The sequence below is a fragment of the Canis lupus genome, chromosome 11 (genome assembly GCF_011100685.1).
Source record: "Canis lupus familiaris isolate Mischka breed German Shepherd chromosome 11, alternate assembly UU_Cfam_GSD_1.0, whole genome shotgun sequence".
Taxonomy (NCBI): Eukaryota; Metazoa; Chordata; class Mammalia; order Carnivora; family Canidae; genus Canis; species Canis lupus.
Window position 1 is genome coordinate 66,132,353 of NC_049232.1, and position 15,543 is coordinate 66,147,895.

Sequence of the window (15,543 nt, forward strand, 5' to 3'; positions counted from 1 at the left end):
TGTGACATACCAGTCCCCTGCTTTCCCAGAGCCTCGTAATGTCAACCACAGGACTGCACCACATTTCTAAAGAAATGCATCCCTCTTCAAACTCTTCCAAGTATCTGGATGCCTGTCCCATAGTTCTTCCAACCCGCCATCAATCCAGCTCTCCGTTTCCTTCGCTTGAGCTGGAAGACTGTGCTCCAGCTACAGGAGCCACGGGTCAGCTGACCCCGCTGACCCCAGCCACCCTTGGGTCATTACTGTTGCCCCTCCTCTCTCTCTGTACTTCTCTTCATTCTCCATTGTAGGCATCTCTTCTGATCTGTACATTCTTCCCCAAACCACAAACCACCTCTCATGCCCCGCACTTGCAAAAGATCAGCCATCACTTATTTATTTACTGGCCCATTCATCTATTCCTCCATAGTCATTGGGTATGAATTAATTCATTATTCCCCCTACAATTCAAAACAGATGTACAAAATACAATCCACAAGTAAGAAAGCCACATAGACTCATTCCTCTGTGCCAGATTACTAGAGAAATAACCAATTGAATATAAGAATAAGAAATACCCTGAATCAGCCCTAGAGCCACAGATGGAATCCAGCTATTTCTAGTATACTTTTCTGAAAATTCAAACAAGAATCGATAAGGGAAAGATTGATAGAAGGACTAAGGTACAACATCCCCTTCATGTGAAACTGCACTACATGGGCAGAAAATAAGCAAATGAGACCCTAATAGATTCCTGATAATACTCCTAGTTCAAAGGCATGAGGGGTGGACAATGAAGCCAAGAAGCACTGGAGTATAGTTAAAATACACTCACTCCTTAAAACGGCTTCCTGGCTTCAACTAAGTAAGTCATTTCTGTCTGTATTTACTTCTGATTTACATGTGGCCGTGATGACTGCCCCAGAAAACATGTGGGGGAAAACTCTACCAGCTGGCTTCTGACATGGGCAACCTTGCCAAGTGACAATGACCTTACTAATTACTGAGGACCACACCAAATACCTAAAAGAAAGTCTCTGGTTTTGAGGCAAACTCCCCTTCATTTACTTCTCCAGCTGATGCTGGCTCCTTCCCTAGGTCGCAAACAAAGATGAATTTCTAATTGGCAAATTAGTCTACTATTAATATAACCATTTTCCTCTATCTGGACTTGAATCAAACAGTGACTCATTTTCAGTCTCTTGAAAGAACACAGGGCAATACTCGATACTGAATATGCATAGACTTCCCTCTCCACGGATAACAGAGAAAAATCCAAATCCACCAGGCAAATGAGAAATATTATAGCTCAAGAGAAGATTCTAGGATCAAAGCAAATATTTACATAAGAAATAGGTGTATTACATTAAAAAAAAAACTTTAAAAATTATGAGGTCAGAATGAGTCTGCATTAACCAAAAAAAAAAAAAACAGAATCTGAATTATGAACTTGAATGTAGTCGATAAAGCAGAAAACATAATAAAAAATAAAGCAAAAGATAGTTATCATAGGGGATCCCTGGGTGGCGCAGCGGTTTAGCGCCTGCCTTTGGCCCAGGGTGCGATCCTGGAGACCCGGGATCGAATCCCACATCGGGCTCCCGGTGCATGGAGCCTGCTTCTCCCTCCGCCTATGTCTCTGCCTCTCTCTCTCTGTGACTATCATAAATAAATAAAAATTTTTAAAAAAATTAAAAAAAAGATTGTTATCATAAAACAGTAGGAAAACTACAGCTTGGTGGGGGAGGGGCTTACATAGGTAAAGATTTCAAAGCTGCATCCCCAAAATATAACAGATGAATGAACAGTACTAAAGGGGGAAAGAAGTCATCAATGCTAAAATGAGGAAAGAATAAATGTATCCTCAAAGCTTTAGAAAAGTATCACATATAGAGCCTTTTCAATGAAGTGGGAAAAAATTCAGACCTGAAATCTGTGTATCCTTCTGCAGAGCTCTACAGTCTGGCAGAAACCAAGTAGAAAAAAAAAAAAAAAAAAAAAAAACCTCTGAACCTCAAACCTGGAGGAACAAGAAGATGTGATATAGGAAAATCAGAGCTATGGCTTATTTCTTGTTTCTTAGTATTTATTCCCCCTACCAGTGCTGAACAGCATCTGAAGCCAGCCTGTATCATCTAAGGACTAAGAGGCTTCTCTTGAATCTAAGCAGATGAAAGCACTTAACCAATAATGACACCAGAAAGATAACACTGCATCCCTTGAAACAGAAACAAAATACTTTGCAATGCTAATTCAAATGTCAAGTGAAAAAACTTGCCCCAAATGTAGAGGAAAGAAAAAAAGGAAAACAGAACAGTAAGGAGAAAGGTAAGGCCTAGTCCAGGAGATCCAATGGTTCAAGAAAAGCAATTCCAGAAAGAAAGAATAAAGGAAATAGGGGATAGGGGGTCCATTTCCTAAAATGGAAAAGTCATAAATTTGTTGGCTATTAGAGTCCACTGGGTGCCTACCTGCCCACATCAAGCACATCATCATGAAAATTTTTTAAATGGTAGGCATGGACAAAAAATTCCGTAACCAATCAGAAATTGGGGGCAGTTGGGGGGGGTGTGTGCGCATAAATAAAGAATTCATGATCAGAAAGTCTTTGGACTTCTCAACAAAAACCAGGAAGCCAGAAGATAATGAGGCAATAAAGCAAGTGATTTATAACCTATAATTCTATTGGAGGATGTTCTTCAGCAAAACAGGGAGGAAAGTAAGAAAAAAGGCATATAATACAGGAATAGTTCAAAACAGGAGAAAAACACAAGGAATTTCTGGCATAATTAGAAAAGAGATCCCTAGATGATGGGTAATGGGACTCAAAAAGTAGCCTTGATAGAATAATTCTGCATCTGGATCCATACATGGAGAGCAGACTTTTAGAACTGACAAGAGTTTGGGTTTGAGTGAGTACACAGAAAACAAACATTAAAAAAATGATTAAAATTTCCTTTTTAAAGAATCTGCAGAAGAGCAAAAGGAGTCATGGAATTTTCGATAACTCCACTATTAACCACATTAACAAGGTCATGATGGCATGAACACTGAATAACAAATGGCCTAATCGAAATCATGACCTAACCATATAAGGATGAAGAGATACAGGATGGGAGTGTGTGTGTGGCGCATCTTTCCCCTTGGACATCTAGAAATATTTCAAACTGATATATCAAAAAGTATGAGTAAAGATCTCAAAGAGGCAATGAAAATACTGAACAAAGCAACTAAAACAACTGAAAATCTTGGCCATGGTGAGGGTAAAACGGTAGGGAGAGAAGAGCTCCTTTTCTTAAGAGAGCCACATACAGCTACTTGACACTATTTTTTTTTTTAACTTACTTACTTACTTATTTATTTATGAGAGAGTAAGTGAGGGGCTGAAGGAGAGGGAGAAGCAGACTCCCCACTCAGCAGGGAGCCTAACTTGGGACCCCAGGATCATGACCCGTGTCGAAGGCAAGATACTTACCCAACTGAGCCACCCAAGTGCCCCTACTTGACACTTTAAATTACAAACATGTATAACTTAAAAAAATAAAAGCAAAAAAGAAAAAGAAAGAAAAAATAGTATCACCACTGATATAAAAATTTTAAACTACAGCAGGCAGGAGTGCCACTACAGAAAACCAAGTTGATGCCATGGAAGATGAGCTTGAGCAAATCCACACATACTTATACTAATGGAATTTACTAGACTGACTAGACATTATGGGTACAGAGCACAGAAAGTAGAGAGTCAGTATAAGAATAATTGGTATGTTTGAGGACTAATGGCACAATAGTTAACAAAAGTTAACTTTTCTTAAAAGACATTAAAGAAGACTGAAAGAGCTCACCACAACACAAACAACAACAAAAAACAGATAAGATGCACTAAATCAAAATTAAGAACTTCCATGCAAAGGACACACAATCAAAAGTGAAAATACAGTCCATGGAATGGGAGAAAATATGTGCAAATCCTAAATCTAAAAAGGACTCTATAAAGGAATATATAAAGAACTCCTACAACTGAACCATGAAATCAAACAATCCAATTTAAAAATGAACAAACATCTCTCCATATACAAATGGCCAAAAGCACATGACACAATAATGCAAGTCAAAACCACAATGAGATACTATCTCACGTCCATTAGAATAATTGCCATCAATGGGACACCCGGGTGGCTCAGCAGTTGAGTGTCTGCCTTTGGCTCAGGGCGTGATCCCAGGTCTGGGGATCGAGTCCCACGTTGGGCTCCCTGCATTGAGCCTGCTTCTCCCTCTGCCTGTGTCTCTGCCTCTCTCTCTCTCTGTCTCTCGTGAATAAATAAACAAAATCTTTAAAAATAATAAAAAAGAATAATTGCCATCAAAAAGGCAGAAAAATGAGTATTGGCAGGGATGCGAAGAAACCGGAACCTTTATTTTACTGCTGGTGGTACTTTATGTACTACTGGTAAAATGGCTCAGTTGCTATAGAAAACAGGATGGGGGTTCCTCAAAAAGTTAAGAATGGAATCATCATAGGACTCAGCAATTCCACTGCTGGATGTATAACCAAAAGAATTGAAAGTGGGGCCTAAGAAGACATATTTGTACACCCATGTTCACAGCAGCATTATTCATAATCACCAAAAAGTGGAAGCAACTCAAGTGCCCATCAACAAGTGAATGGATGAACAACGTGGTATATATAACTACAGTGGAATATTATTCAGCCTTAAAAAAGGAAGAAAATTCTGACACATATTACAACATGGATAAACCTTGGGGGCATTATGCTAAGTAAAATAAGTAACAAAAATATAAATACTTAGTGACTCCACTCATATGAGGCACCTAGAGTAGTCAAATTCACAGGAACAGAGACTAGAAGGGTGGTTGCCAGGGTCTGGGGGGAGGAGGACAGGGGGAGCTGTTGTTTCATGGGTACGTTTCAGTTTTATAAGATGAAGAGTTCCAGAGATCTGCTTACCAGCCATGCGAAGATATTTACTACTGCTTAAACCTGAAGATGGTTAAGACAGTAAATTTTATGTTACATATATGTTACCACAATTAAAAGGGGGGAGAGACCTCGCCCCATTCCAGGGAAAATATGAAGTACTTGACCTGCAACCGAAACACAGGTCTGTTAAGTTGCTAACCCGCAAGAGTTAAAACAATCCCCATTAAATAAAAATCAAGTCAGGGGAAAAATAAGTCAAATCACAAGGGGAAAAAATCGGGCTGGACATAGTCGCCATCCTGACCACAACAGATGAGAAGATAGGAGAAACTTTCATGATTTCATCAGAAATATGCAATGATTCAAAAAGTATACATTCATCCCAGCTGTCCTTTACGAGCAATAGCAAGAACAAAGAGCTTTTATTAGATATTATCAGGGTATATCTCACCCTCAAAAATCTACTCGATGGCATAATGCAACTGATTCTACGTTAAATAAAAATGAGGTGCTCAGGAGAGTGTCGGCATGAGTAGCCTGTCAATGCAAACAATACCTATGATCATCACAGGACCAAAAATGCAGTTATTCTAACTACTAAGAGAAAAACAACATAGCTGAAGTGCATATAGCTGTCATGAACTAAGATAAAAACTCCAGAAAATCAGGGCACCTGAGTGGTTCAGTTGGTTAAGCATTCAACACTTGGCGACTCAGGTCATGATCTCGGAGGTCATGAGATCGAGCCCTGAGTCGGGCTCTGCGAGAGTCTACTTACCTCCTTCCCTTTGCGCCCCCTCCTCAACTCTCTCTAAAATAAATAAATCTTTAAAAAAAAAAACCCTCCAGAAAATCACAAGAAAAACATTCACCTTTTGAGACTCAATCAATACTGTTCTATTTCTAAAGTCAATAAGAAGAGAATTTCAGGCTCAAAGAGCCTGAAAAGGAAAAGTAAGGGGGGGAAAACGGGTGACTACAGACACATGCTACATTTTTTATCTTAATTTCCTATGCTTACCACTGCTTCCCATAAAACCGGTGAGGCAAATGGTCCAGCTGGGATGAAGAAAGCTGTGATCACTCTCAGGGTCCATTTGCTCCACATGCAGAGTTGGAACAAAGAAATCAGAAAAGCACTTAAGAAACCAAATCATTTCCTCATGTTTTGTTATAAAATACCAGCTCTACCTGCGGCAGCAGAAACTTTCCTCTCTTCTTCAAAGCATCAGGCCCAAGATCTTGCTTCAATATATTCACTGAAGACAATATATTTCGTGTTCTTAAATCTTTTCTTTTCCTACATATAGGATCAGTTTTTCCATTTGCTTCTCCAGCTTTTCAATCAGATCTTTCATTCTACATTTGGCCTAAAAGTCTATCATTCTTTCCATATGGCACTCAGCTGACGCATTCCAAGGAAAGGAATACACGCTGCCTGCCCAGGGAGAAACAAAAGCACCACCATAGCCCTATTTAACACGTCCCTTATCTGTTCAGAGTCCAGTATTCTACAGGACTGAAGAAACTGGCCCCAAAATTATTTAAATAAACTCACTGTTCTGATTTAAAAGACTGCGTTGACAAGCATACAGTTTTCACTTTTGAACGGTGCTCTTGACCAGGAGATACACTATCCTGAAATGTGGCAAAATTACCAGGAATTGTTAGAACACAATTGGCAGAAAAATCTCAGAACAGTTGTCATTACTAAAGGCAAAAGATATGTTGGCCATACTCTGTAGTCTCAAACTCAAGCTAGTTTGTGTTATACTGCTAAGAAAACGGGGGAGAGGGGTTGTGGTTTAGTAATAGTGGCTCAGGAATGGGCTAGAATTACAGATTTCAGAGTTAAAGAATGATGAACAAGGGAGTGTACTCAATCGTGATGGGAGAGAGCAGGGGTGAAGGGATGGGAATGAAGGAAGAAAAGTCAAGTCAACTAAAAGGATTGAGAAAATCCTCCTGAAAGGTAGGACGAAGTTCTCTTTGGATAAAAGACAGATTTACTACTACCCTGTTTCTTTCCATGGCCCACGTCCACATTGTCCAAGCTCTTGGGTGTTCTTGGTGTCTAACGCCATGACCCTAAGCTCTCTGCATAGGGACCCAGAGCAGTGCAAAGACTAATGGGACTTAGGATTTGCACCTAAGTGAAGAGGTACCCTGAAGCATAACATGGGTAAGTTTTACTGAGGGATGTTTAGGGAGGGAACCTCTGAGCCATGCTGGAGTATTTGCAGTCCCTCAGTTCCAAGACGAGGAGAATTACTACAACCTCTGTAACCAAGCGACGGGCTAAGCTAGACTCTGCCAATCACAGTCAATGGAGGAGATGGAAGATGGTTCCTTCTAAGAGCAAGTGCATGTTTCCAAAGCCAGAATTCCCAAAAGGCCTACAACTGAAGGAATATGAACATGCATATTCATCCTAGTGGAGGTGAGGGAAGGGACAAGGAGAAGGAGAGAGAGTAAATGGGAGTGGGAGCAAAGTATCCAAATAGATGGCCAGAATACAGAAGTCTATAACTGTGATAAGAAAATGATTCAGCCCAGTGTCCCATTAACAGAGGCATCTAGGAATTTAGGTAAAGAACTAATACTAAGGGCAACGATTTTGCTACAAGGATGCTTAATGCATTATCACACATGACTGGCAAATTTTAGAAACATTCTTAACATGTGATAATACAATACTTGCCAATTGAGTTATTAAAACTATGTTTACATACAATTGAATTTTATATAATAAAAACTTACACACTTTTTATACAATAAAATTGTATTGAAATCGTGTATCTCTATGTCCCCCCCACACACACTTTGGAGAAACATACAAAGACAATCCATACATATTTATTAAGCCCTGAGGTGGAACATAGTATCACTCAGAAAATCTTATTTTGCCAGAAAGACAGCACTCAAAGAATTATGGGGCCATGTTAAAAGAACAGGGAAATTAGCTGAAAGGCACCCCCTTGGCCAAGAATAAAAAGTTTTGAGTTTCAAAATAAATGACAGTAACAGCTTTATAATCCTTTAAATAAAACAGGAATCCAGGAGTTCGTTTTGAAATAAATAAATTAATAAAAGTTTGGCAAGAAATGGGATAGTTATATAAACCCAAATATTTTCCCACAAAATCCATATTCATTATAAAGGGAAAACAGTAACTTTACAGTGGAGAAGTCTGGAAGACACCACCTTAACTCAAGTCATCCAAGTAAACATCACAGGAAATTTGAACAAATTGATGTTGTGTGCCACCTGACAGGATGCAATGATAAGAACACAGCATCACTTCAGTGATATTCCTGTCAAGGTTCAAAACCTGAATTTAATCAAAAGGGACATGGGTTCAACTCAAATTGAAGGTCATTCTGCAAGACAACTTTCCTATAATCTTTAATTTTTTAAAGTTTCATTTATGTAAGTAATCTCTGTACCCAACATGGGCTCAAACTCATGACCTTGAGATCAAGAGTCACGTGCTCTTCCAACGGAGCCCCCCAGGTGCCCATCCTATATATAACCTTTAAAAGATCAGGTCATACGAGGGGAAAAATACTGAGAAACTGTTCCATGTGAAAGGAGACAAGAGACATGACAAATTAATACAATGCAAGATTCTGGACTGGATCCTTTATAAGGAGATTATTGCAACAACTTGGGGAAAGTTCAGTAGGATCTGCGAATCAGACACAATAATGATGCTCATCTCCTAATTCTGATGGTGGTTTTGTGGCCATGTGAAGAACGTCCTTGTATATAGGAAAGATACTCTAAACTATTTAAGGGTGTCAACATCATGTCAACAAGTCACTCCTAATTGGCTTGGTGAGATTAAAAAGTCCCTTCACACTTTTGTACTCTACTTACAACTTTTAAGTTCGAAAGGGGAGGGAGAGTAGGAGATGAGGAGGGAGGACGCAGGGGCGGCAGGAGCCCCACCATCTAAAGGAAAACACGTTTAGTTGGAAGGGAGTATTCGTGTGTCACCATTTAACATACGAATACACATGCCCGAGAATAAATTGAATTTTACAAAATTTAATCTGGTTAGGAGTTACTGTTACAAATTACATGACTACCCCAGACACACATGCGCCTGATTTTAGAGAAGACAGGAAAAGATGTCTCAGACAAATGGCTGAGTGTAAGAGGCATGTTGCCAAGAGTCAAATAGGTCTTTTGAAAAAGAAGAAGTCTGGACCACAGCACACAGTGCAGGCAGCCTCATACCACCAAGTTGTGCTTTATTTTCAAAGCTCAAGAAGCATTATAGTGCCAGAAACATATATTTGCATGCGACACAAAACAAAGGAAAAGGCAGATGTCCCAGCAATGTGGCCTTAAGACGTCTTCTGTTTCCAGGAGATGGGGGAAATGGGACAAGGTACCACGTTCTTTGAAGATGGTGGATTATGAAATTTCTTCTGCCTACCAGTGAGAATAATTTCTTCCAGATGTTGTTTGGCCCACAATGTGCTATTCAAAAATATGAGCGTTTTATTTTTGCAGTTCAAGAGCCAAATAAGAAACCTGGTTTCCTTCACTAATCTCTAATTAAACTGGAGATAAGTTACCTTCCAAAAAAAAAAAAAAAATCTTGTACCTCCTAAGTCTAGACGCAGGCATCTTAGCCAATGTTTTGAGGAGGGAAAAAAATAATAATAATACCTGTTGAATACAATTCTGGTAACCTTCCTTGCCATGGGAAAAATGGGGCGCTTAATTTAATTTCTTTCCCTGCTCTCAACATCCACCACTTTTCCTCGGTGAAGTCCCTCCTGGCAATAAAACCTCTTTAAAACAGACTTCTTTAGAACTGTAAGTAGGGAGAGAAATCTAAAGAACACAGTATTGTGCTACAGCATGAATTATTCCCAGCTGGGCGGAGGATATGTAAATACCATCGTTTCCTGAGAATTCACATACATGCTTTTGCCAACTTGAAAGGTCAGTAAGGAAAGGCTGGCCTCCTCGTTCATTAATATAACAATTTCATGAGTAACATTTCAAACATTATCATCCCTGTTGAAGAAATTAGGAATGTGGAGCAAAGGGAATTAAATGACTCTCCTCGTTCACAGTGATTTAGTAACTATGAAAACAAACAAACAAAAGAAGGGCCCCTCCCTAACTTACTTGAATGGTATTCTAAGTCTTGTATTTCTTTTATGAAAGGATTTTAAATGTGACAGTGGATATCTTTTTAAATGATTGTTGAAGCTGTTTATCAGGAAAGCAGCAGAAAATGGAAAGGCGGAGAAGCCTTTTTGCAAACTGCAAAGAGATAATAAAACCACAAAGTAGCCACAAAACCCCTAAGCTTGAGACAGGACCTAAAAACCAGCTGGAGACCTAAAAGCAGCTGTGAGACAACACTTTAAAGACTTCTGACCATCTAATCATCAGTCTGAAAAATGCTGTCCTACTTGTCCAGAAAAATCACAGGGGGAAATCCAAGTATGTAAAGAATGGAGAGTGTCCTACAGGAAAAACAGCTCACTAGTGTGAAAAGATATGTGACTAAGCCAAAGAGGAGAGAAAGCATTATAAAATTAAAAAGGGAATTCTGGTATAGAAGGGAACCCGAAAAAGAAAAAAGAAAAAAAAAAAAAAGTCTTGCTAAACCGATGTTACCTGAAAAATCTGGAAGGAGGAAAAACCACCGAACAGACTCAGTGGCAGCAGTTTCTACCTGACCAAGAATTTCCTGGGGCTTTAAAGGAAGGAGTGTGCTGTAGGGCTGGGGTTAGTGTGGTTGTCATTTTAAGCCAAGTCATGCAGATAAAATAAGCAGGCAACAGATCTATAAATCCTTTGTGTTCCAAGATTTCTTCATTTTACACTACTACGGTTCTGGGTTCCAAGAAACTGAAGGTGGTGTGCTCAGTCCACTGCAGAGAAGTGGATCCAGAGGGAAGAGGAAACAGTCACCTCCCTGAAGAGCCATCCCAGCTTGAGTGGTGGCTGTGGAGGTGACCAGGATGACAAGCAAGGACTCTTCTCCTGCTGGGGCCTGATGGTTTCATTTTGGAGCCTGATCTCAGATCCATGTTACATGAACTCCTCTCAGCTGGAGTTCATAGCACCACACTGATTTCTTTTGGCCCTAATCCTGCATTGCAGCTGTTTGTACTTATTTGAGGTATGGTGTATTTTGAAACAAAATGAACCAGATTTCCCCTACTGCCTATGTCAGTGCCTGGTAATGGAAAACATTAACTCTTTCACAACCAGGATACTGACAGTTGTAGTACGTCCATTATATACAGGAAGACACAAAGGAGACGGGGATCCAGAGCTGGGAGAGGTTCTCCAAATGAGCTTATTTCAAAGTAAAGGGCAGATATTTCACCTTCTACATAGTTTCTAGACTCTGTCCATCTCCAAACAAGTTTCAGCCAGCTTACAGAAGGTTTTACAAGAACAAGATATCATGAGTTTGATATGCCAACAAACTGGACAATCTAAAAGAAATGAATAAATTCCTAGAAGCATACAACCTACCAAGACTGAATCATAAAGAAATAGAAAATCTGAGCGACAGCCATTAGAAATGACAAATACCCACCATTTGCTTCAACGTGGATGGAACTGGAGGGTATTATGCTGAGTGAAGGAAGTCAATTGGAGAAGGACAAACATTGTATGTTCTCATTCATTTGGGGAATAGAAATAATAGTGAAAGGGAATAGAAGGGAAGGGAGAAGAAATGGGTAGGAAATATCAGAAAGGGAGACAGAACATAAAGACTCCTAACTCTGGGAAATGAACTAGGGGTGGTGGAAGGGGAGGAAGGCGGGGGGGTGGGGGTGACTGGGTGGTGGGCACTGAGGGGGGCACTTGACGGGATGAGCACTGGGTGTTATTCTGTATGTTGGAAAATTGAACACCAATAAAAAATAAATTTATTATAAAAAAAAAAGAAAATCTGAGCAATCAAACACAAGTAAGGAGACAGAAACAAGTAATCAAAAACCTCCCAATAAAGAAAAGGCCAGGACTAGATAGTTTTGCTGGTGGATGTATCAAACATTTAGAGAATTAATGCCAATCCTTATCAAATGCTTCCCCAAAAAACTGATGAGAAAGGAATACTCCCAAAACCATTTGTAACCTGATACAAAATCCAGATAAAGATACTACAAGAAAACATAAGCCAATATCCCTGATAAACACATGTGCTAAGGGCCCAGGGTGGATGGGTTGGTTAAGCATCTACCTTCAGCTCAGGTCATAATCTTGAGGCCCTGGAATTGAGACCCACGTCAGGCTCCCTGCTCCGTGGGGAGTCTGCTTCTCTCTCTCCCTCTGCCCTTCCCCCCTGCTTGTGCTATCTCTGTCAAATAAATAAATAAAATATTAAAAAAAAAAACAAGCACAAAAATTCTCAAAATTTTAGCAAACCAAATTCAATAGGACATGAAAAGGATAATAAACCATGATCAGGTGGGATTTAACACTGGGATGCAAGGATGGTTCAACACATACAAATCAGTAAGCAAGATACAACCACATTAATAAAGGATAAAAATCTTATTATTCTCTCCACAGATGTGGGAAAAGCATTTCACAACATTTGACATCTGTCATAATAAACACTTTCAACAAATTGGGAATAGAAGGAACATACCTCAAAATAATAAAGGCCACACATGACAAACTCAAAACTAACATGCTCAATACTGAGAGGTTGAAAGCTTTCCCACTAAGATCAGGAATGAGGTAAGGATGCCCACTCTCACCACTCCTACATACAGTATTTGAAGTTCTAACTAAAGCAATTAGGCAAAATAAATAAATAAAAGGCATTTAAACCAGAAAGGAAGAAAAGTTGTCTGTTTGCAGATGATATGATCTTATTGATAGAAAATCTCAAAGACTCCACCAAAAAAACTGTTAGAATAAATTTAATGAAGTTATAAGATATAAAATCAAAATACAAAAATCATTTGTTTCTATATACTACCAACTATCTGAAAAAGAAATAAAACAATCCCATTTATAATGGCATCAAAAACAATAAAATACTTAAGAATAATTACTTGATGAAGGCAGTAAAGACAGATATGCTGAAAACTAGAAGACTGATGAAAAAAAACTGAAAGTCACAAATGGAAGATACCTTGTGTTCATGCATAAGAATATTGTTAAAATGTCCATACTACCAATTCAGTGCATTCCCTATCAATATTCCAATGGCATTTTTCATAGCAACAGAAAAAAAATCCTAAAATTCATATGGCACCACAAAAGACCCCAAAGAGCCATTGTTCCTGAGAAAGAACAATAAACCTAGAAGCACCACAATTCCTGATTTCAAACTTTATTACAAGCTATAGTAATCAAAACTATATGGTATAAACTTTATTACAAGCTATAGTAATCAAAACTATATGGTATTGACATAAAAACAAACACTTGAACAACTAAAACGGAATTGAGGCTTGAGAATTAATATCAACATATATGACCAATATTTGACAAAGGAGCTAAGAATACTCAGTGCGGGAAAGGACAGTCTTTTCACTAATGGTGCTGAGAAAACTGGATCTCCATGTGCAAAAAAGAATGAAACTGTATCCCATCTTCCACTACTCACAAAAATTAACTCAAAATGAATTAAAGACTTAAATACAAGACCAAAACTATAACACCACTGGAAGAAAACATGACAATGTCCTTGACAACAATTTTTTGACTATGACACTAAAAGTGCAAACAACAAAAGCAAAAAAAAAAAAAAAAAAAAAAAAGGTGGGACTGTATCATGCTAAAAGTCTCTGCACAGCAAAATAATCAAGAAAATGAAAAGGCACCTACAGGAGAAAAACCATCTATCTGACAAGGGAATTATATCTGAAAATATATAAGGAACTCATACAACTCAACAGCAAAAAAAAAAAAAAAAAAAAGTGATTTTTAAAAATGGGCAAAGGTCTTGAAGACATTTTTCCAAAGACATACATATGGCCAATGGATACGTGAAAAGATGCTCAACATCACTAATCATCAGGAAAATGCAAATCAAAACCACAATGAGATGTCACCTCACACCTGTTGGAATGGCTATTATCAAAAAGACAAGAGATAACAAGTGTGTTGGTGAGGTGATGAAAAGGGGACCCTTGTATACTCTTGGTGGGAATGTAAATTAGTGCAGCTACTGTAGAAAACAACATAGAAAAAAAAAAAGAAAACAACATGGAGGTTCCTCAAACAAAAACAGAAATACCCTATGATCTAGCAATCCCACATCTGGGCTTATATCTGAAGGAAATAAAGTCATTATCTCAAAGAAATATCTGCACTATTTTTATTGCAACATTAACAATAGAAAAGACATGGAAACAACCTAACTGTCCGTGGGCAGATGAACGGCTAAAGGAAATACACACACACACACACAGGAATATTACTCAGCCATAAAAAGGGGAAATCCTGCCTTTTGTAACACTGATAGACCCTGAGGGCATGCTAAGTGAAGTAAGTCAGACAAAGAAAGACAAATATTGTATGTCCTCACTTGTATGTGAAATCTAAAAGCGCGAATTCATAGAAATAGTGAGTAGAACAGTGTTGCCAGGGGCTAGGGAGTGGGGGAAATGGGGGAGATGTTGGTCAAAGGGTACAAAGTTCCAGCAATAAAATGAGTAAGTTCTGGGGATCTGTATAGCATGGTGACTATAACTAACATTCTGTATTCCACACTTCAAAGTTAAGAGATTAGATCTTAAATGTCATGATCATCAAAAAAAGAAAAAAAAGGTAATTATATGAGATAATGGTTATGTTAATAAACCTTATTGTGATCATTTTGCAATATATACTGCAACTCTGCATGTTGCACATCTTAAACTTAGACAATGGTATAGATCAGTAATATCTCAATAAAGCTGCGGTAAAAAGACTCATGGATTAAAGTGGACAAGGGAAATAGGGATTTCTAAGTTGAGTGAAAAATTTTACCAAGCTCTCTGGTAACTAAAGCAACAGAGAAAGTGAAGCGTTGCATATTAACTATCAGGAGAGAGAGAAACTATGTTCTTCTACTAAATGTAAGAGTCAACATGTAGTACAAACAGAAAGAAATGTTAATATGGCCATTTCTTCTCTACCAACCCTCAATGAAAGTAGAGGACAAAACGCCATAGTTCTTAAGAGATTTGCAAATGACGTATCTAATACAGGGTTAGTGCCCAAAACATAAAAAAACACACAATTCAACACCAAAACCCCCAAATAATCCAATTTAAAAATGGGCAGAAGACACAAACAGACATTTCTCCAAAGAAGATATACAGATGGCCAACAGACGCATGAAATGATGCTCAACATCTCTCCTCGGGGAAATGAGATATCACCTCACACCTATCAGAATGGCTAAAATCAAAAACATAAGAAACAGTGTTGACAAGGATGTGGAGATAAAGGAACACTCTTGCACTGTTAGTAGGAATGCAAACTGGTACAGCCACTGTGGAAGACAGTTTGGAGGTTTCTCACAAAGTTAAAAATAGAACTACCCAGCAATCCAGCATCACACTACTGGGGGTTTACCCAAAAAATACAAAAACACTAATTCAAAGAGATACACGCACCCCTATGTTTAT

General features: G+C 38.6%; 1 protein-coding gene across 4 annotated transcripts in view; it reads right to left on the reverse strand.

The window, feature by feature from the left end:
• LPAR1 (lysophosphatidic acid receptor 1) overlaps nucleotides 1-15,543 on the reverse strand; it is a 132,016-nt gene that overhangs the window by 80,143 nt on the left and 36,330 nt on the right. The window lies entirely within an intron of this gene.